The 22310-nt window shown below is 35.0% G+C and overlaps 18 non-coding genes across 18 annotated transcripts; all 18 read right to left on the bottom strand.

Moving 5' to 3' along the window:
- Positions 1-70: 70 nt before the first annotated feature.
- LOC148514140 (U6 spliceosomal RNA) lies at positions 71-177 on the bottom strand. Its single transcript, XR_015879653.1, has one exon. It is a non-coding gene; the product is annotated as a U6 spliceosomal RNA (small nuclear RNA).
- A 1535-nt stretch (positions 178-1712) lies between these two features.
- On the bottom strand, positions 1713-1819 carry LOC148514139 (U6 spliceosomal RNA). The gene has a single exon (XR_015879652.1). It is a non-coding gene; the product is annotated as a U6 spliceosomal RNA (small nuclear RNA).
- A 1535-nt stretch (positions 1820-3354) lies between these two features.
- On the bottom strand, positions 3355-3461 carry LOC148514138 (U6 spliceosomal RNA). The gene has a single exon (XR_015879651.1). It is a non-coding gene; the product is annotated as a U6 spliceosomal RNA (small nuclear RNA).
- A 1535-nt stretch (positions 3462-4996) lies between these two features.
- LOC148514137 (U6 spliceosomal RNA) lies at positions 4997-5103 on the bottom strand. Its single transcript, XR_015879650.1, has one exon. It is a non-coding gene; the product is annotated as a U6 spliceosomal RNA (small nuclear RNA).
- A 522-nt stretch (positions 5104-5625) lies between these two features.
- Positions 5626-5732, bottom strand: LOC148514136 (U6 spliceosomal RNA). Its single transcript, XR_015879648.1, has one exon. It is a non-coding gene; the product is annotated as a U6 spliceosomal RNA (small nuclear RNA).
- Positions 5733-7267: 1535 nt separating this feature from the next.
- Positions 7268-7374, bottom strand: LOC148514135 (U6 spliceosomal RNA). Its single transcript, XR_015879647.1, has one exon. It is a non-coding gene; the product is annotated as a U6 spliceosomal RNA (small nuclear RNA).
- Positions 7375-7896: 522 nt separating this feature from the next.
- Positions 7897-8003, bottom strand: LOC148514134 (U6 spliceosomal RNA). Its single transcript, XR_015879646.1, has one exon. It is a non-coding gene; the product is annotated as a U6 spliceosomal RNA (small nuclear RNA).
- A 1535-nt stretch (positions 8004-9538) lies between these two features.
- On the bottom strand, positions 9539-9645 carry LOC148514133 (U6 spliceosomal RNA). The gene has a single exon (XR_015879645.1). It is a non-coding gene; the product is annotated as a U6 spliceosomal RNA (small nuclear RNA).
- Positions 9646-10167: 522 nt separating this feature from the next.
- Positions 10168-10274, bottom strand: LOC148514132 (U6 spliceosomal RNA). The gene has a single exon (XR_015879644.1). It is a non-coding gene; the product is annotated as a U6 spliceosomal RNA (small nuclear RNA).
- Positions 10275-11809: 1535 nt separating this feature from the next.
- LOC148514131 (U6 spliceosomal RNA) lies at positions 11810-11916 on the bottom strand. The gene has a single exon (XR_015879643.1). It is a non-coding gene; the product is annotated as a U6 spliceosomal RNA (small nuclear RNA).
- Positions 11917-12438: 522 nt separating this feature from the next.
- LOC148514130 (U6 spliceosomal RNA) lies at positions 12439-12545 on the bottom strand. Its single transcript, XR_015879642.1, has one exon. It is a non-coding gene; the product is annotated as a U6 spliceosomal RNA (small nuclear RNA).
- Positions 12546-14081: 1536 nt separating this feature from the next.
- LOC148514129 (U6 spliceosomal RNA) lies at positions 14082-14188 on the bottom strand. The gene has a single exon (XR_015879641.1). It is a non-coding gene; the product is annotated as a U6 spliceosomal RNA (small nuclear RNA).
- Positions 14189-14710: 522 nt separating this feature from the next.
- On the bottom strand, positions 14711-14817 carry LOC148514128 (U6 spliceosomal RNA). Its single transcript, XR_015879640.1, has one exon. It is a non-coding gene; the product is annotated as a U6 spliceosomal RNA (small nuclear RNA).
- Positions 14818-16353: 1536 nt separating this feature from the next.
- Positions 16354-16460, bottom strand: LOC148514127 (U6 spliceosomal RNA). Its single transcript, XR_015879639.1, has one exon. It is a non-coding gene; the product is annotated as a U6 spliceosomal RNA (small nuclear RNA).
- Positions 16461-16982: 522 nt separating this feature from the next.
- LOC148514126 (U6 spliceosomal RNA) lies at positions 16983-17089 on the bottom strand. Its single transcript, XR_015879631.1, has one exon. It is a non-coding gene; the product is annotated as a U6 spliceosomal RNA (small nuclear RNA).
- A 1541-nt stretch (positions 17090-18630) lies between these two features.
- Positions 18631-18737, bottom strand: LOC148514125 (U6 spliceosomal RNA). Its single transcript, XR_015879620.1, has one exon. It is a non-coding gene; the product is annotated as a U6 spliceosomal RNA (small nuclear RNA).
- A 1544-nt stretch (positions 18738-20281) lies between these two features.
- LOC148514124 (U6 spliceosomal RNA) lies at positions 20282-20388 on the bottom strand. The gene has a single exon (XR_015879609.1). It is a non-coding gene; the product is annotated as a U6 spliceosomal RNA (small nuclear RNA).
- A 522-nt stretch (positions 20389-20910) lies between these two features.
- On the bottom strand, positions 20911-21017 carry LOC148514123 (U6 spliceosomal RNA). The gene has a single exon (XR_015879598.1). It is a non-coding gene; the product is annotated as a U6 spliceosomal RNA (small nuclear RNA).
- Between the last annotated feature and the right edge of the window lie 1293 nt (positions 21018-22310).

Raw genomic sequence — 22310 nt, 5'->3', positions numbered from 1 at the left:
AAACTTCTTACCTTTTTATCTGCAGGTATCATTAAGTGGAAAAGAATTAATTTGTCCAGAGCTATATACCTAAAATATGGAACGCTTCACGAATTTGCGTGTCATCCTTGCGCAGGGGCCATGCTAATCTTCTCTGTATCGTTCCAATTTTAGTATATGTGCTGCCGAAGCAAGCACATTCCAAAAGCAAAGTCCTAAGAGTTATATACCCCACCATGTGCCTCAAGATTGATCTTAGGGAGAGTGAAAGTTGGAAGTTAAATTTAAATAGGGTTTTATAAATTGGAGAACATTAACAAGATAGAGCTGCTAACTGGCAAAAAAATTCAATATCCCATTAAGGAATAGCCATCGATTTCCATACATACCACAGTGAAACAAATTATGAAAATTGGCATGTAGAGGTTCATTTCTTCAAAACCATAGACTGTACTAGGCTAAAATTGCTTCTTTGCATTCTTTGGCTAGGATGGCACTTGACAAAAATGGGTGCTCTTTGCCAGGCACCCCTGTGCATCTAAGCAGCCAGGTTTCCAGACATCAGCAAAATCTCCAGCCAAAAAAACATTTACTGCCCATTAAATAACCATTCTTTTTTATAACTTTATAGTTTATAGCATTTAGTTTAGGGAGACTAAAGAATTTTACTTCTAAATGTTTTTAGTTTATAATACTAATCATATGCTAATCACCATTTATGTAATCGGTTAATGTCAAATAAGTGGGCAAAAAGGTCAAAAATGACATAGTTTACACTTAAAATGTATTTGTTGCTAAACAAATTTGGATATATGCAAATTATGTAACTGCTAAACTTTAAGATTGTAAATTAAGTATTGTGTGCACTATCTTTTGGCTCAATTAACAATAAAAGTAAAAAATACAGATGAAAAGCATATGGTAAGTATTGTAAATTAATAATATATATATATTTTGAAGCCACAACATGGTCTCCCTAATTGTATTGGTATATGATTTAAACTAGCCCTAACATTTTTTTTTTATTTTTTTTTGTACATTCTGTTAGAGGTGCTTATGTGTTGTGAATGGCTCCTTGGTTTGACATCTAATACATTATGTGTTCAGCTCTTATTTTTGTGGCACAGAGTTAAAAAAAGAATTTTTAGAAGTCTAGTATATCCATGGGTGCTTGGGGAGTTTCTTGATGGAACATTATGTGTAGGGGGAGAAGCTAGGCATTTGTTCTTTGTGGAAAGGGTCTTAAATCTCATGCATTAAGCAAATTAGGTGATTGCAGCATGCACCATGGGCTTCAATAATTATATAATAGCAGATTTGATTTGCTGGAGATTGTGGTTTTGTACTGTACAATTGTCTAGAGTTATGAATAGTTATTGGATAAAGAAAGATACATTTTTCCATTGTACCAAGCAGAACCTATTGGGTGCAGCAGTGCATATTCATGCCTTCAGACCTGGAGTGACTTGGAGGGGGCACCTGTCCCTTACGTTTCCGCTTCGACCAATAGATACACCCCTGCAAGTTCAATAAGAATTGAAGGTGGCTAAATAATTTTCTAAGTTTAAATATAACTGAGGCAGTCTGCACAATTCACACAATGATAAGTCATGTCTAACTGATGACATCATACAAGAGTTGGTCGATTTGTTCTTTGCTTGCAAAACTTCTTACCTTTTTATCTGCAGGTATCATTAAGTGGAAAAGAATTAATTTGTCCAGAGCTATATACCTAAAATATGGAACGCTTCACGAATTTGCGTGTCATCCTTGCGCAGGGGCCATGCTAATCTTCTCTGTATCGTTCCAATTTTAGTATATGTGCTGCCGAAGCAAGCACATTCCAAAAGCAAAGTCCTAAGAGTTATATACCCCACCATGTGCCTCAAGATTGATCTTAGGGAGAGTGAAAGTTGGAAGTTAAATTTAAATAGGGTTTTATAAATTGGAGAACATTAACAAGATAGAGCTGCTAACTGGCAAAAAAATTCAATATCCCATTAAGGAATAGCCATCGATTTCCATACATACCACAGTGAAACAAATTATGAAAATTGGCATGTAGAGGTTCATTTCTTCAAAACCATAGACTGTACTAGGCTAAAATTGCTTCTTTGCATTCTTTGGCTAGGATGGCACTTGACAAAAATGGGTGCTCTTTGCCAGGCACCCCTGTGCATCTAAGCAGCCAGGTTTCCAGACATCAGCAAAATCTCCAGCCAAAAAAACATTTACTGCCCATTAAATAACCATTCTTTTTTATAACTTTATAGTTTATAGCATTTAGTTTAGGGAGACTAAAGAATTTTACTTCTAAATGTTTTTAGTTTATAATACTAATCATATGCTAATCACCATTTATGTAATCGGTTAATGTCAAATAAGTGGGCAAAAAGGTCAAAAATGACATAGTTTACACTTAAAATGTATTTGTTGCTAAACAAATTTGGATATATGCAAATTATGTAACTGCTAAACTTTAAGATTGTAAATTAAGTATTGTGTGCACTATCTTTTGGCTCAATTAACAATAAAAGTAAAAAATACAGATGAAAAGCATATGGTAAGTATTGTAAATTAATAATATATATATATTTTGAAGCCACAACATGGTCTCCCTAATTGTATTGGTATATGATTTAAACTAGCCCTAACATTTTTTTTTTATTTTTTTTTGTACATTCTGTTAGAGGTGCTTATGTGTTGTGAATGGCTCCTTGGTTTGACATCTAATACATTATGTGTTCAGCTCTTATTTTTGTGGCACAGAGTTAAAAAAAGAATTTTTAGAAGTCTAGTATATCCATGGGTGCTTGGGGAGTTTCTTGATGGAACATTATGTGTAGGGGGAGAAGCTAGGCATTTGTTCTTTGTGGAAAGGGTCTTAAATCTCATGCATTAAGCAAATTAGGTGATTGCAGCATGCACCATGGGCTTCAATAATTATATAATAGCAGATTTGATTTGCTGGAGATTGTGGTTTTGTACTGTACAATTGTCTAGAGTTATGAATAGTTATTGGATAAAGAAAGATACATTTTTCCATTGTACCAAGCAGAACCTATTGGGTGCAGCAGTGCATATTCATGCCTTCAGACCTGGAGTGACTTGGAGGGGGCACCTGTCCCTTACGTTTCCGCTTCGACCAATAGATACACCCCTGCAAGTTCAATAAGAATTGAAGGTGGCTAAATAATTTTCTAAGTTTAAATATAACTGAGGCAGTCTGCACAATTCACACAATGATAAGTCATGTCTAACTGATGACATCATACAAGAGTTGGTCGATTTGTTCTTTGCTTGCAAAACTTCTTACCTTTTTATCTGCAGGTATCATTAAGTGGAAAAGAATTAATTTGTCCAGAGCTATATACCTAAAATATGGAACGCTTCACGAATTTGCGTGTCATCCTTGCGCAGGGGCCATGCTAATCTTCTCTGTATCGTTCCAATTTTAGTATATGTGCTGCCGAAGCAAGCACATTCCAAAAGCAAAGTCCTAAGAGTTATATACCCCACCATGTGCCTCAAGATTGATCTTAGGGAGAGTGAAAGTTGGAAGTTAAATTTAAATAGGGTTTTATAAATTGGAGAACATTAACAAGATAGAGCTGCTAACTGGCAAAAAAATTCAATATCCCATTAAGGAATAGCCATCGATTTCCATACATACCACAGTGAAACAAATTATGAAAATTGGCATGTAGAGGTTCATTTCTTCAAAACCATAGACTGTACTAGGCTAAAATTGCTTCTTTGCATTCTTTGGCTAGGATGGCACTTGACAAAAATGGGTGCTCTTTGCCAGGCACCCCTGTGCATCTAAGCAGCCAGGTTTCCAGACATCAGCAAAATCTCCAGCCAAAAAAACATTTACTGCCCATTAAATAACCATTCTTTTTTATAACTTTATAGTTTATAGCATTTAGTTTAGGGAGACTAAAGAATTTTACTTCTAAATGTTTTTAGTTTATAATACTAATCATATGCTAATCACCATTTATGTAATCGGTTAATGTCAAATAAGTGGGCAAAAAGGTCAAAAATGACATAGTTTACACTTAAAATGTATTTGTTGCTAAACAAATTTGGATATATGCAAATTATGTAACTGCTAAACTTTAAGATTGTAAATTAAGTATTGTGTGCACTATCTTTTGGCTCAATTAACAATAAAAGTAAAAAATACAGATGAAAAGCATATGGTAAGTATTGTAAATTAATAATATATATATATTTTGAAGCCACAACATGGTCTCCCTAATTGTATTGGTATATGATTTAAACTAGCCCTAACATTTTTTTTTTATTTTTTTTTGTACATTCTGTTAGAGGTGCTTATGTGTTGTGAATGGCTCCTTGGTTTGACATCTAATACATTATGTGTTCAGCTCTTATTTTTGTGGCACAGAGTTAAAAAAAGAATTTTTAGAAGTCTAGTATATCCATGGGTGCTTGGGGAGTTTCTTGATGGAACATTATGTGTAGGGGGAGAAGCTAGGCATTTGTTCTTTGTGGAAAGGGTCTTAAATCTCATGCATTAAGCAAATTAGGTGATTGCAGCATGCACCATGGGCTTCAATAATTATATAATAGCAGATTTGATTTGCTGGAGATTGTGGTTTTGTACTGTACAATTGTCTAGAGTTATGAATAGTTATTGGATAAAGAAAGATACATTTTTCCATTGTACCAAGCAGAACCTATTGGGTGCAGCAGTGCATATTCATGCCTTCAGACCTGGAGTGACTTGGAGGGGGCACCTGTCCCTTACGTTTCCGCTTCGACCAATAGATACACCCCTGCAAGTTCAATAAGAATTGAAGGTGGCTAAATAATTTTCTAAGTTTAAATATAACTGAGGCAGTCTGCACAATTCACACAATGATAAGTCATGTCTAACTGATGACATCATACAAGAGTTGGTCGATTTGTTCTTTGCTTGCAAAACTTCTTACCTTTTTATCTGCAGGTATCATTAAGTGGAAAAGAATTAATTTGTCCAGAGCTATATACCTAAAATATGGAACGCTTCACGAATTTGCGTGTCATCCTTGCGCAGGGGCCATGCTAATCTTCTCTGTATCGTTCCAATTTTAGTATATGTGCTGCCGAAGCAAGCACATTCCAAAAGCAAAGTCCTAAGAGTTATATACCCCACCATGTGCCTCAAGATTGATCTTAGGGAGAGTAAAAGATGGAAGTTAAATTCAGATGGGGTTTCAAAGACTGGAGAACACTTTACAATAAACAAGATAGAGCTACTTACTGGCAAAAAATTCAATATCCCATTAAGGAAAGGCCACCAATTTCTATACGTACCACAGTCAAATAAATTATGCAAATTAGCATGTGGAGGTTCATTTCTTTTGGAACCATAGGCTGTACAAGATTAAAATTGCTCCTAAGTACAGAACAAGTGAAGTAGGAATGGAAAGTGGCAAAATTGTTTTCTAAGACTTAATAGAAGTACTGAGACAACCTGCACAATTTAGACAAGAATTGAATTTGAAAATGATATGTCATGTCGAACTGATTTTGTCATAAAAAAGTTGGTCGATTTGTTCTTTGCTTGCAAAATTTCTTGACTTTTTATCTGCAGGTATCTTAAGTGGAATCGAATTAATTTGTCCAGAGCTATATACCTAAAATATGGAACGCTTCACGAATTTGCGTGTCATCCTTGCGCAGGGGCCATGCTAATCTTCTCTGTATCGTTCCAATTTTAGTATATGTGCTGCCGAAGCAAGCACATTCCAAAAGCAAAGTCCTAAGAGTTATATACCCCACCATGTGCCTCAAGATTGATCTTAGGGAGAGTGAAAGTTGGAAGTTAAATTTAAATAGGGTTTTATAAATTGGAGAACATTAACAAGATAGAGCTGCTAACTGGCAAAAAAATTCAATATCCCATTAAGGAATAGCCATCGATTTCCATACATACCACAGTGAAACAAATTATGAAAATTGGCATGTAGAGGTTCATTTCTTCAAAACCATAGACTGTACTAGGCTAAAATTGCTTCTTTGCATTCTTTGGCTAGGATGGCACTTGACAAAAATGGGTGCTCTTTGCCAGGCACCCCTGTGCATCTAAGCAGCCAGGTTTCCAGACATCAGCAAAATCTCCAGCCAAAAAAACATTTACTGCCCATTAAATAACCATTCTTTTTTATAACTTTATAGTTTATAGCATTTAGTTTAGGGAGACTAAAGAATTTTACTTCTAAATGTTTTTAGTTTATAATACTAATCATATGCTAATCACCATTTATGTAATCGGTTAATGTCAAATAAGTGGGCAAAAAGGTCAAAAATGACATAGTTTACACTTAAAATGTATTTGTTGCTAAACAAATTTGGATATATGCAAATTATGTAACTGCTAAACTTTAAGATTGTAAATTAAGTATTGTGTGCACTATCTTTTGGCTCAATTAACAATAAAAGTAAAAAATACAGATGAAAAGCATATGGTAAGTATTGTAAATTAATAATATATATATATTTTGAAGCCACAACATGGTCTCCCTAATTGTATTGGTATATGATTTAAACTAGCCCTAACATTTTTTTTTTATTTTTTTTTGTACATTCTGTTAGAGGTGCTTATGTGTTGTGAATGGCTCCTTGGTTTGACATCTAATACATTATGTGTTCAGCTCTTATTTTTGTGGCACAGAGTTAAAAAAAGAATTTTTAGAAGTCTAGTATATCCATGGGTGCTTGGGGAGTTTCTTGATGGAACATTATGTGTAGGGGGAGAAGCTAGGCATTTGTTCTTTGTGGAAAGGGTCTTAAATCTCATGCATTAAGCAAATTAGGTGATTGCAGCATGCACCATGGGCTTCAATAATTATATAATAGCAGATTTGATTTGCTGGAGATTGTGGTTTTGTACTGTACAATTGTCTAGAGTTATGAATAGTTATTGGATAAAGAAAGATACATTTTTCCATTGTACCAAGCAGAACCTATTGGGTGCAGCAGTGCATATTCATGCCTTCAGACCTGGAGTGACTTGGAGGGGGCACCTGTCCCTTACGTTTCCGCTTCGACCAATAGATACACCCCTGCAAGTTCAATAAGAATTGAAGGTGGCTAAATAATTTTCTAAGTTTAAATATAACTGAGGCAGTCTGCACAATTCACACAATGATAAGTCATGTCTAACTGATGACATCATACAAGAGTTGGTCGATTTGTTCTTTGCTTGCAAAACTTCTTACCTTTTTATCTGCAGGTATCATTAAGTGGAAAAGAATTAATTTGTCCAGAGCTATATACCTAAAATATGGAACGCTTCACGAATTTGCGTGTCATCCTTGCGCAGGGGCCATGCTAATCTTCTCTGTATCGTTCCAATTTTAGTATATGTGCTGCCGAAGCAAGCACATTCCAAAAGCAAAGTCCTAAGAGTTATATACCCCACCATGTGCCTCAAGATTGATCTTAGGGAGAGTAAAAGATGGAAGTTAAATTCAGATGGGGTTTCAAAGACTGGAGAACACTTTACAATAAACAAGATAGAGCTACTTACTGGCAAAAAATTCAATATCCCATTAAGGAAAGGCCACCAATTTCTATACGTACCACAGTCAAATAAATTATGCAAATTAGCATGTGGAGGTTCATTTCTTTTGGAACCATAGGCTGTACAAGATTAAAATTGCTCCTAAGTACAGAACAAGTGAAGTAGGAATGGAAAGTGGCAAAATTGTTTTCTAAGACTTAATAGAAGTACTGAGACAACCTGCACAATTTAGACAAGAATTGAATTTGAAAATGATATGTCATGTCGAACTGATTTTGTCATAAAAAAGTTGGTCGATTTGTTCTTTGCTTGCAAAATTTCTTGACTTTTTATCTGCAGGTATCTTAAGTGGAATCGAATTAATTTGTCCAGAGCTATATACCTAAAATATGGAACGCTTCACGAATTTGCGTGTCATCCTTGCGCAGGGGCCATGCTAATCTTCTCTGTATCGTTCCAATTTTAGTATATGTGCTGCCGAAGCAAGCACATTCCAAAAGCAAAGTCCTAAGAGTTATATACCCCACCATGTGCCTCAAGATTGATCTTAGGGAGAGTGAAAGTTGGAAGTTAAATTTAAATAGGGTTTTATAAATTGGAGAACATTAACAAGATAGAGCTGCTAACTGGCAAAAAAATTCAATATCCCATTAAGGAATAGCCATCGATTTCCATACATACCACAGTGAAACAAATTATGAAAATTGGCATGTAGAGGTTCATTTCTTCAAAACCATAGACTGTACTAGGCTAAAATTGCTTCTTTGCATTCTTTGGCTAGGATGGCACTTGACAAAAATGGGTGCTCTTTGCCAGGCACCCCTGTGCATCTAAGCAGCCAGGTTTCCAGACATCAGCAAAATCTCCAGCCAAAAAAACATTTACTGCCCATTAAATAACCATTCTTTTTTATAACTTTATAGTTTATAGCATTTAGTTTAGGGAGACTAAAGAATTTTACTTCTAAATGTTTTTAGTTTATAATACTAATCATATGCTAATCACCATTTATGTAATCGGTTAATGTCAAATAAGTGGGCAAAAAGGTCAAAAATGACATAGTTTACACTTAAAATGTATTTGTTGCTAAACAAATTTGGATATATGCAAATTATGTAACTGCTAAACTTTAAGATTGTAAATTAAGTATTGTGTGCACTATCTTTTGGCTCAATTAACAATAAAAGTAAAAAATACAGATGAAAAGCATATGGTAAGTATTGTAAATTAATAATATATATATATTTTGAAGCCACAACATGGTCTCCCTAATTGTATTGGTATATGATTTAAACTAGCCCTAACATTTTTTTTTTATTTTTTTTTGTACATTCTGTTAGAGGTGCTTATGTGTTGTGAATGGCTCCTTGGTTTGACATCTAATACATTATGTGTTCAGCTCTTATTTTTGTGGCACAGAGTTAAAAAAAGAATTTTTAGAAGTCTAGTATATCCATGGGTGCTTGGGGAGTTTCTTGATGGAACATTATGTGTAGGGGGAGAAGCTAGGCATTTGTTCTTTGTGGAAAGGGTCTTAAATCTCATGCATTAAGCAAATTAGGTGATTGCAGCATGCACCATGGGCTTCAATAATTATATAATAGCAGATTTGATTTGCTGGAGATTGTGGTTTTGTACTGTACAATTGTCTAGAGTTATGAATAGTTATTGGATAAAGAAAGATACATTTTTCCATTGTACCAAGCAGAACCTATTGGGTGCAGCAGTGCATATTCATGCCTTCAGACCTGGAGTGACTTGGAGGGGGCACCTGTCCCTTACGTTTCCGCTTCGACCAATAGATACACCCCTGCAAGTTCAATAAGAATTGAAGGTGGCTAAATAATTTTCTAAGTTTAAATATAACTGAGGCAGTCTGCACAATTCACACAATGATAAGTCATGTCTAACTGATGACATCATACAAGAGTTGGTCGATTTGTTCTTTGCTTGCAAAACTTCTTACCTTTTTATCTGCAGGTATCATTAAGTGGAAAAGAATTAATTTGTCCAGAGCTATATACCTAAAATATGGAACGCTTCACGAATTTGCGTGTCATCCTTGCGCAGGGGCCATGCTAATCTTCTCTGTATCGTTCCAATTTTAGTATATGTGCTGCCGAAGCAAGCACATTCCAAAAGCAAAGTCCTAAGAGTTATATACCCCACCATGTGCCTCAAGATTGATCTTAGGGAGAGTAAAAGATGGAAGTTAAATTCAGATGGGGTTTCAAAGACTGGAGAACACTTTACAATAAACAAGATAGAGCTACTTACTGGCAAAAAATTCAATATCCCATTAAGGAAAGGCCACCAATTTCTATACGTACCACAGTCAAATAAATTATGCAAATTAGCATGTGGAGGTTCATTTCTTTTGGAACCATAGGCTGTACAAGATTAAAATTGCTCCTAAGTACAGAACAAGTGAAGTAGGAATGGAAAGTGGCAAAATTGTTTTCTAAGACTTAATAGAAGTACTGAGACAACCTGCACAATTTAGACAAGAATTGAATTTGAAAATGATATGTCATGTCGAACTGATTTTGTCATAAAAAAGTTGGTCGATTTGTTCTTTGCTTGCAAAATTTCTTGACTTTTTATCTGCAGGTATCTTAAGTGGAATCGAATTAATTTGTCCAGAGCTATATACCTAAAATATGGAACGCTTCACGAATTTGCGTGTCATCCTTGCGCAGGGGCCATGCTAATCTTCTCTGTATCGTTCCAATTTTAGTATATGTGCTGCCGAAGCAAGCACATTCCAAAAGCAAAGTCCTAAGAGTTATATACCCCACCATGTGCCTCAAGATTGATCTTAGGGAGAGTGAAAGTTGGAAGTTAAATTTAAATAGGGTTTTATAAATTGGAGAACATTAACAAGATAGAGCTGCTAACTGGCAAAAAAATTCAATATCCCATTAAGGAATAGCCATCGATTTCCATACATACCACAGTGAAACAAATTATGAAAATTGGCATGTAGAGGTTCATTTCTTCAAAACCATAGACTGTACTAGGCTAAAATTGCTTCTTTGCATTCTTTGGCTAGGATGGCACTTGACAAAAATGGGTGCTCTTTGCCAGGCACCCCTGTGCATCTAAGCAGCCAGGTTTCCAGACATCAGCAAAATCTCCAGCCAAAAAAACATTTACTGCCCATTAAATAACCATTCTTTTTTATAACTTTATAGTTTATAGCATTTAGTTTAGGGAGACTAAAGAATTTTACTTCTAAATGTTTTTAGTTTATAATACTAATCATATGCTAATCACCATTTATGTAATCGGTTAATGTCAAATAAGTGGGCAAAAAGGTCAAAAATGACATAGTTTACACTTAAAATGTATTTGTTGCTAAACAAATTTGGATATATGCAAATTATGTAACTGCTAAACTTTAAGATTGTAAATTAAGTATTGTGTGCACTATCTTTTGGCTCAATTAACAATAAAAGTAAAAAATACAGATGAAAAGCATATGGTAAGTATTGTAAATTAATAATATATATATATTTTGAAGCCACAACATGGTCTCCCTAATTGTATTGGTATATGATTTAAACTAGCCCTAACATTTTTTTTTTATTTTTTTTTGTACATTCTGTTAGAGGTGCTTATGTGTTGTGAATGGCTCCTTGGTTTGACATCTAATACATTATGTGTTCAGCTCTTATTTTTGTGGCACAGAGTTAAAAAAAGAATTTTTAGAAGTCTAGTATATCCATGGGTGCTTGGGGAGTTTCTTGATGGAACATTATGTGTAGGGGGAGAAGCTAGGCATTTGTTCTTTGTGGAAAGGGTCTTAAATCTCATGCATTAAGCAAATTAGGTGATTGCAGCATGCACCATGGGCTTCAATAATTATATAATAGCAGATTTGATTTGCTGGAGATTGTGGTTTTGTACTGTACAATTGTCTAGAGTTATGAATAGTTATTGGATAAAGAAAGATACATTTTTCCATTGTACCAAGCAGAACCTATTGGGTGCAGCAGTGCATATTCATGCCTTCAGACCTGGAGTGACTTGGAGGGGGCACCTGTCCCTTACGTTTCCGCTTCGACCAATAGATACACCCCTGCAAGTTCAATAAGAATTGAAGGTGGCTAAATAATTTTCTAAGTTTAAATATAACTGAGGCAGTCTGCACAATTCACACAATGATAAGTCATGTCTAACTGATGACATCATACAAGAGTTGGTCGATTTGTTCTTTGCTTGCAAAACTTCTTACCTTTTTATCTGCAGGTATCATTAAGTGGAAAAGAATTAATTTGTCCAGAGCTATATACCTAAAATATGGAACGCTTCACGAATTTGCGTGTCATCCTTGCGCAGGGGCCATGCTAATCTTCTCTGTATCGTTCCAATTTTAGTATATGTGCTGCCGAAGCAAGCACATTCCAAAAGCAAAGTCCTAAGAGTTATATACCCCACCATGTGCCTCAAGATTGATCTTAGGGAGAGTAAAAGATGGAAGTTAAATTCAGATGGGGTTTCAAAGACTGGAGAACACTTTACAATAAACAAGATAGAGCTACTTACTGGCAAAAAATTCAATATCCCATTAAGGAAAGGCCACCAATTTCTATACGTACCACAGTCAAATAAATTATGCAAATTAGCATGTGGAGGTTCATTTCTTTTGGAACCATAGGCTGTACAAGATTAAAATTGCTCCTAAGTACAGAACAAGTGAAGTAGGAATGGAAAGTGGCAAAATTGTTTTCTAAGACTTAATAGAAGTACTGAGACAACCTGCACAATTTAGACAAGAATTGAATTTGAAAATGATATGTCATGTCGAACTGATTTTGTCATAAAAAAGTTGGTCGATTTGTTCTTTGCTTGCAAAATTTCTTGACTTTTTATCTGCAGGTATCTTAAGTGGAATCGAATTAATTTGTCCAGAGCTATATACCTAAAATATGGAACGCTTCACGAATTTGCGTGTCATCCTTGCGCAGGGGCCATGCTAATCTTCTCTGTATCGTTCCAATTTTAGTATATGTGCTGCCGAAGCAAGCACATTCCAAAAGCAAAGTCCTAAGAGTTATATACCCCACCATGTGCCTCAAGATTGATCTTAGGGAGAGTGAAAGTTGGAAGTTAAATTTAAATAGGGTTTTATAAACTGGAGAACATTAACAAGATAGAGCTGCTAACTGGCAAAAAAAATTCAATATCCCATTAAGGAATAGCCATCGATTTCCATACATACCACAGTGAAACAAATTATGAAAATTGGCATGTAGAGGTTCATTTCTTCAAAACCATAGACTGTACTAGGCTAAAATTGCTTCTTTGCATTCTTTGGCTAGGATGGCACTTGACAAAAATGGGTGCTCTTTGCCAGGCACCCCTGTGCATCTAAGCAGCCAGGTTTCCAGACATCAGCAAAATCTCCAGCCAAAAAAACATTTACTGCCCATTAAATAACCATTCTTTTTTATAACTTTATAGTTTATAGCATTTAGTTTAGGGAGACTAAAGAATTTTACTTCTAAATGTTTTTAGTTTATAATACTAATCATATGCTAATCACCATTTATGTAATCGGTTAATGTCAAATAAGTGGGCAAAAAGGTCAAAAATGACATAGTTTACACTTAAAATGTATTTGTTGCTAAACAAATTTGGATATATGCAAATTATGTAACTGCTAAACTTTAAGATTGTAAATTAAGTATTGTGTGCACTATCTTTTGGCTCAATTAACAATAAAAGTAAAAAATACAGATGAAAAGCATATGGTAAGTATTGTAAATTAATAATATATATATATTTTGAAGCCACAACATGGTCTCCCTAATTGTATTGGTATATGATTTAAACTAGCCCTAACATTTATTTTTTATTTTTTTTTGTACATTCTGTTAGAGGTGCTTATGTGTTGTGAATGGCTCCTTGGTTTGACATCTAATACATTATGTGTTCAGCTCTTATTTTTGTGGCACAGAGTTAAAAAAAGAATTTTTAGAAGTCTAGTATATCCATGGGTGCTTGGGGAGTTTCTTGATGGAACATTATGTGTAGGGGGAGAAGCTAGGCATTTGTTCTTTGTGGAAAGGGTCTTAAATCTCATGCATTAAGCAAATTAGGTGATTGCAGCATGCACCATGGGCTTCAATAATTATATAATAGCAGATTTGATTTGCTGGAGATTGTGGTTTTGTACTGTACAATTGTCTAGAGTTATGAATAGTTATTGGATAAAGAAAGATACATTTTTCCATTGTACCAAGCAGAACCTATTGGGTGCAGCAGTGCATATTCATGCCTTCAGACCTGGAGTGACTTGGAGGGGGCACCTGTCCCTTACGTTTCCGCTTCGACCAATAGATACACCCCTGCAAGTTCAATAAGAATTGAAGGTGGCTAAATAATTTTCTAAGTTTAAATATAACTGAGGCAGTCTGCACAATTCACACAATGATAAGTCATGTCTAACTGATGACATCATACAAGAGTTGGTCGATTTGTTCTTTGCTTGCAAAACTTCTTACCTTTTTATCTGCAGGTATCATTAAGTGGAAAAGAATTAATTTGTCCAGAGCTATATACCTAAAATATGGAACGCTTCACGAATTTGCGTGTCATCCTTGCGCAGGGGCCATGCTAATCTTCTCTGTATCGTTCCAATTTTAGTATATGTGCTGCCGAAGCAAGCACATTCCAAAAGCAAAGTCCTAAGAGTTATATACCCCACCATGTGCCTCAAGATTGATCTTAGGGAGAGTAAAAGATGGAAGTTAAATTCAGATGGGGTTTCAAAGACTGGAGAACACTTTACAATAAACAAGATAGAGCTACTTACTGGCAAAAAATTCAATATCCCATTAAGGAAAGGCCACCAATTTCTATACGTACCACAGTCAAATAAATTATGCAAATTAGCATGTGGAGGTTCATTTCTTTTGGAACCATAGGCTGTACAAGATTAAAATTGCTCCTAAGTACAGAACAAGTGAAGTAGGAATGGAAAGTGGCAAAATTGTTTTCTAAGACTTAATAGAAGTACTGAGACAACCTGCACAATTTAGACAAGAATTGAATTTGAAAATGATATGTCATGTCGAACTGATTTTGTCATAAAAAAGTTGGTCGATTTGTTCTTTGCTTGCAAAATTTCTTGACTTTTTATCTGCAGGTATCTTAAGTGGAATCGAATTAATTTGTCCAGAGCTATATACCTAAAATATGGAACGCTTCACGAATTTGCGTGTCATCCTTGCGCAGGGGCCATGCTAATCTTCTCTGTATCGTTCCAATTTTAGTATATGTGCTGCCGAAGCAAGCACATTCCAAAAGCAAAGTCCTAAGAGTTATATACCCCACCATGTGCCTCAAGATTGATCTTAGGGAGAGTGAAAGTTGGAAGTTAAATTTAAATAGGGTTTTATAAACTGGAGAACATTAACAAGATAGAGCTGCTAACTGGCAAAAAAAATTCAATATCCCATTAAGGAATAGCCATCGATTTCCATACATACCACAGTGAAACAAATTATGAAAATTGGCATGTAGAGGTTCATTTCTTCAAAACCATAGACTGTACTAGGCTAAAATTGCTTCTTTGCATTCTTTGGCTAGGATGGCACTTGACAAAAATGGGTGCTCTTTGCCAGGCACCCCTGTGCATCTAAGCAGCCAGGTTTCCAGACATCAGCAAAATCTCCAGCCAAAAAAACATTTACTGCCCATTAAATAACCATTCTTTTTTATAACTTTATAGTTTATAGCATTTAGTTTAGGGAGACTAAAGAATTTTACTTCTAAATGTTTTTAGTTTATAATACTAATCATATGCTAATCACCATTTATGTAATCGGTTAATGTCAAATAAGTGGGCAAAAAGGTCAAAAATGACATAGTTTACACTTAAAATGTATTTGTTGCTAAACAAATTTGGATATATGCAAATTATGTAACTGCTAAACTTTAAGATTGTAAATTAAGTATTGTGTGCACTATCTTTTGGCTCAATTAACAATAAAAGTAAAAAATACAGATGAAAAGCATATGGTAAGTATTGTAAATTAATAATATATATATATTTTGAAGCCACAACATGGTCTCCCTAATTGTATTGGTATATGATTTAAACTAGCCCTAACATTTTTTTTTTATTTTTTTTTGTACATTCTGTTAGAGGTGCTTATGTGTTGTGAATGGCTCCTTGGTTTGACATCTAATACATTATGTGTTCAGCTCTTATTTTTGTGGCACAGAGTTAAAAAAAGAATTTTTAGAAGTCTAGTATATCCATGGGTGCTTGGGGAGTTTCTTGATGGAACATTATGTGTAGGGGGAGAAGCTAGGCATTTGTTCTTTGTGGAAAGGGTCTTAAATCTCATGCATTAAGCAAATTAGGTGATTGCAGCATGCACCATGGGCTTCAATAATTATATAATAGCAGATTTGATTTGCTGGAGATTGTGGTTTTGTACTGTACAATTGTCTAGAGTTATGAATAGTTATTGGATAAAGAAAGATACATTTTTCCATTGTACCAAGCAGAACCTATTGGGTGCAGCAGTGCATATTCATGCCTTCAGACCTGGAGTGACTTGGAGGGGGCACCTGTCCCTTACGTTTCCGCTTCGACCAATAGATACACCCCTGCAAGTTCAATAAGAATTGAAGGTGGCTAAATAATTTTCTAAGTTTAAATATAACTGAGGCAGTCTGCACAATTCACACAATGATAAGTCATGTCTAACTGATGACATCATACAAGAGTTGGTCGATTTGTTCTTTGCTTGCAAAACTTCTTACCTTTTTATCTGCAGGTATCATTAAGTGGAAAAGAATTAATTTGTCCAGAGCTATATACCTAAAATATGGAACGCTTCACGAATTTGCGTGTCATCCTTGCGCAGGGGCCATGCTAATCTTCTCTGTATCGTTCCAATTTTAGTATATGTGCTGCCGAAGCAAGCACATTCCAAAAGCAAAGTCCTAAGAGTTATATACCCCACCATGTGCCTCAAGATTGATCTTAGGGAGAGTAAAAGATGGAAGTTAAATTCAGATGGGGTTTCAAAGACTGGAGAACACTTTACAATAAACAAGATAGAGCTACTTACTGGCAAAAAATTCAATATCCCATTAAGGAAAGGCCACCAATTTCTATACGTACCACAGTCAAATAAATTATGCAAATTAGCATGTGGAGGTTCATTTCTTTTGGAACCATAGGCTGTACAAGATTAAAATTGCTCCTAAGTACAGAACAAGTGAAGTAGGAATGGAAAGTGGCAAAATTGTTTTCTAAGACTTAATAGAAGTACTGAGACAACCTGCACAATTTAGACAAGAATTGAATTTGAAAATGATATGTCATGTCGAACTGATTTTGTCATAAAAAAGTTGGTCGATTTGTTCTTTGCTTGCAAAATTTCTTGACTTTTTATCTGCAGGTATCTTAAGTGGAATCGAATTAATTTGTCCAGAGCTATATACCTAAAATATGGAACGCTTCACGAATTTGCGTGTCATCCTTGCGCAGGGGCCATGCTAATCTTCTCTGTATCGTTCCAATTTTAGTATATGTGCTGCCGAAGCAAGCACATTCCAAAAGCAAAGTCCTAAGAGTTATATACCCCACCATGTGCCTCAAGATTGATCTTAGGGAGAGTGAAAGTTGGAAGTTAAATTTAAATAGGGTTTTATAAACTGGAGAACATTAACAAGATAGAGCTGCTAACTGGCAAAAAAAATTCAATATCCCATTAAGGAATAGCCATCGATTTCCATACATACCACAGTGAAACAAATTATGAAAATTGGCATGTAGAGGTTCATTTCTTCAAAACCATAGACTGTACTAGGCTAAAATTGCTTCTTTGCATTCTTTGGCTAGGATGGCACTTGACAAAAATGGGTGCTCTTTGCCAGGCACCCCTGTGCATCTAAGCAGCCAGGTTTCCAGACATCAGCAAAATCTCCAGCCAAAAAAACATTTACTGCCCATTAAATAACCATTCTTTTTTATAACTTTATAGTTTATAGCATTTAGTTTAGGGAGACTAAAGAATTTTACTTCTAAATGTTTTTAGTTTATAATACTAATCATATGCTAATCACCATTTATGTAATCGGTTAATGTCAAATAAGTGGGCAAAAAGGTCAAAAATGACATAGTTTACACTTAAAATGTATTTGTTGCTAAACAAATTTGGATATATGCAAATTATGTAACTGCTAAACTTTAAGATTGTAAATTAAGTATTGTGTGCACTATCTTTTGGCTCAATTAACAATAAAAGTAAAAAATACAGATGAAAAGCATATGGTAAGTATTGTAAATTAATAATATATATATATTTTGAAGCCACAACTTGGTCTCCCTAATTGTATTGGTATATGATTTAAACTAGCCCTAAAATTTTTTTTTTTTTTTTTTTTTTTTTGTACATTCTGTTAGAGGTGCTTATGTGTTGTGAATGGCTCCTTGGTTTGACATCTAATACATTATGTGTTCAGCTCTTATTTTTGTGGCACAAAGTTAAAAAAAGAATTTTTAGAAGTCTAGTATATCCATGGGTGCTTGGGGAGTTTCTTGATGGAACATTATGTGTAGGGGGAGAAGCTAGGCATTTGTTCTTTGTGGAAAGGGTCTTAAATCTCATGCATTAAGCAAATTAGGTGATTGCAGCATGCACCATGGGCTTCAATAATTATATAATAGCAGATTTGATTTGCTGGAGATTGTGGTTTTGTACTGTACAATTGTCTAGAGTTATGAATAGTTATTGGATAAAGAAAGATACATTTTTCCATTGTACCAAGCAGAACCTATTGGGTGCAGCAGTGCATATTCATGCCTTCAGACCTGGAGTGACTTGGAGGGGGCACCTGTCCCTTACGTTTCCGCTTCGACCAATAGATACACCCCTGCAAGTTCAATAAGAATTGAAGGTGGCTAAATAATTTTCTAAGTTTAAATATAACTGAGGCAGTCTGCACAATTCACACAATGATAAGTCATGTCTAACTGATGACATCATACAAGAGTTGGTCGATTTGTTCTTTGCTTGCAAAACTTCTTACCTTTTTATCTGCAGGTATCATTAAGTGGAAAAGAATTAATTTGTCCAGAGCTATATACCTAAAATATGGAACGCTTCACGAATTTGCGTGTCATCCTTGCGCAGGGGCCATGCTAATCTTCTCTGTATCGTTCCAATTTTAGTATATGTGCTGCCGAAGCAAGCACATTCCAAAAGCAAAGTCCTAAGAGTTATATACCCCACCATGTGCCTCAAGATTGATCTTAGGGAGAGTGAAAGTTGGAAGTTAAATTTAAATAGGGTTTTATAAATTGGAGAACATTAACAAGATAGAGCTGCTAACTGGCAAAAAAATTCAATATCCCATTAAGGAATAGCCATCGATTTCCATACATACCACAGTGAAACAAATTATGAAAATTGGCATGTAGAGGTTCATTTCTTCAAAACCATAGACTGTACTAGGCTAAAATTGCTTCTTTGCATTCTTTGGCTAGGATGGCACTTGACAAAAATGGGTGCTCTTTGCCAGGCACCCCTGTGCATCTAAGCAGCCAGGTTTCCAGACATCAGCAAAATCTCCAGCCAAAAAAACATTTACTGCCCATTAAATAACCATTCTTTTTTATAACTTTATAGTTTATAGCATTTAGTTTAGGGAGACTAAAGAATTTTACTTCTAAATGTTTTTAGTTTATAATACTAATCATATGCTAATCACCATTTATGTAATCGGTTAATGTCAAATAAGTGGGCAAAAAGGTCAAAAATGACATAGTTTACACTTAAAATGTATTTGTTGCTAAACAAATTTGGATATATGCAAATTATGTAACTGCTAAACTTTAAGATTGTAAATTAAGTATTGTGTGCACTATCTTTTGGCTCAATTAACAATAAAAGTAAAAAATACAGATGAAAAGCATATGGTAAGTATTGTAAATTAATAATATATATATATTTTGAAGCCACAACATGGTCTCCCTAATTGTATTGGTATATGATTTAAACTAGCCCTAACATTTTTTTTTTTTTTTTTTTTTTTTTTTTTGTACATTCTGTTAGAGGTGCTTATGTGTTGTGAATGGCTCCTTGGTTTGACATCTAATACATTATGTGTTCAGCTCTTATTTTTGTGGCACAGAGTTAAAAAAAGAATTTTTAGAAGTCTAGTATATCCATGGGTGCTTGGGGAGTTTCTTGATGGAACATTATGTGTAGGGGGAGAAGCTAGGCATTTGTTCTTTGTGGAAAGGGTCTTAAATCTCATGCATTAAGCAAATTAGGTGATTGCAGCATGCACCATGGGCTTCAATAATTATATAATAGCAGATTTGATTTGCTGGAGATTGTGGTTTTGTACTGTACAATTGTCTAGAGTTATGAATAGTTATTGGATAAAGAAAGATACATTTTTCCATTGTACCAAGCAGAACCTATTGGGTGCAGCAGTGCATATTCATGCCTTCAGACCTGGAGTGACTTGGAGGGGGCACCTGTCCCTTACGTTTCCGCTTCGACCAATAGATACACCCCTGCAAGTTCAATAAGAATTGAAGGTGGCTAAATAATTTTCTAAGTTTAAATATAACTGAGGCAGTCTGCACAATTCACACAATGATAAGTCATGTCTAACTGATGACATCATACAAGAGTTGGTCGATTTGTTCTTTGCTTGCAAAACTTCTTACCTTTTTATCTGCAGGTATCATTAAGTGGAAAAGAATTAATTTGTCCAGAGCTATATACCTAAAATATGGAACGCTTCACGAATTTGCGTGTCATCCTTGCGCAGGGGCCATGCTAATCTTCTCTGTATCGTTCCAATTTTAGTATATGTGCTGCCGAAGCAAGCACATTCCAAAAGCAAAGTCCTAAGATATATATACCCCACCATGTGCCTCAAGATTGATCTTAGGGAGAGTAAAAGATGGAAGTTAAATTCAGATGGGGTTTCAAAGACTGGAGAACACTTTACAATAAACAAGATAGAGCTACTTACTGGCAAAAAATTCAATATCCCATTAAGGAAAGGCCACCAATTTCTATACGTACCACAGTCAAATAAATTATGCAAATTAGCATGTGGAGGTTCATTTCTTTTGGAACCATAGGCTGTACAAGATTAAAATTGCTCCTAAGTACAGAACAAGTGAAGTAGGAATGGAAAGTGGCAAAATTGTTTTCTAAGACTTAATAGAAGTACTGAGACAACCTGCACAATTTAGACAAGAATTGAATTTGAAAATGATATGTCATGTCGAACTGATTTTGTCATAAAAAAGTTGGTCGATTTGTTCTTTGCTTGCAAAATTTCTTGACTTTTTATCTGCAGGTATCTTAAGTGGAATCGAATTAATTTGTCCAGAGCTATATACCTAAAATATGGAACGCTTCACGAATTTGCGTGTCATCCTTGCGCAGGGGCCATGCTAATCTTCTCTGTATCGTTCCAATTTTAGTATATGTGCTGCCGAAGCAAGCACATTCCAAAAGCAAAGTCCTAAGAGTTATATACCCCACCATGTGCCTCAAGATTGATCTTAGGGAGAGTGAAAGTTGGAAGTTAAATTTAAATAGGGTTTTATAAACTGGAGAACATTAACAAGATAGAGCTGCTAACTGGCAAAAAAAATTCAATATCCCATTAAGGAATAGCCATCGATTTCCATACATACCACAGTGAAACAAATTATGAAAATTGGCATGTAGAGGTTCATTTCTTCAAAACCATAGACTGTACTAGGCTAAAATTGCTTCTTTGCATTCTTTGGCTAGGATGGCACTTGACAAAAATGGGTGCTCTTTGCCAGGCACCCCTGTGCATCTAAGCAGCCAGGTTTCCAGACATCAGCAAAATCTCCAGCCAAAAAAACATTTACTGCCCATTAAATAACCATTCTTTTTTATAACTTTATAGTTTATAGCATTTAGTTTAGGGAGACTAAAGAATTTTACTTCTAAATGTTTTTAGTTTATAATACTAATCATATGCTAATCACCATTTATGTAATCGGTTAATGTCAAATAAGTGGGCAAAAAGGTCAAAAATGACATAGTTTACACTTAAAATGTATTTGTTGCTAAACAAATTTGGATATATGCAAATTATGTAACTGCTAAACTTTAAGATTGTAAATTAAGTATTGTGTGCACTATCTTTTGGCTCAATTAACAATAAAAGTAAAAAATACAGATGAAAAGCATATGGTAAGTATTGTAAATTAATAATATATATATATTTTGAAGCCACAACATGGTCTCCCTAATTGTATTGGTATATGATTTAAACTAGCCCTAACATTTTTTTTTTATTTTTTTTTGTACATTCTGTTAGAGGTGCTTATGTGTTGTGAATGGCTCCTTGGTTTGACATCTAATACATTATGTGTTCAGCTCTTATTTTTGTGGCACAGAGTTAAAAAAAGAATTTTTAGAAGTCTAGTATATCCATGGGTGCTTGGGGAGTTTCTTGATGGAACATTATGTGTAGGGGGAGAAGCTAGGCATTTGTTCTTTGTGGAAAGGGTCTTAAATCTCATGCATTAAGCAAATTAGGTGATTGCAGCATGCACCATGGGCTTCAATAATTATATAATAGCAGATTTGATTTGCTGGAGATTGTGGTTTTGTACTGTACAATTGTCTAGAGTTATGAATAGTTATTGGATAAAGAAAGATACATTTTTCCATTGTACCAAGCAGAACCTATTGGGTGCAGCAGTGCATATTCATGCCTTCAGACCTGGAGTGACTTGGAGGGGGCACCTGTCCCTTAC

This window comes from Taudactylus pleione, unplaced genomic scaffold (genome assembly GCF_031769625.1).
Source record: "Taudactylus pleione unplaced genomic scaffold, aTauple2 ptg000262l, whole genome shotgun sequence".
Taxonomy (NCBI): Eukaryota; Metazoa; Chordata; class Amphibia; order Anura; family Myobatrachidae; genus Taudactylus; species Taudactylus pleione.
Note: the sequence above shows the minus strand (reverse complement) of the source record. Positions and strands in the feature narration are given on the sequence as shown.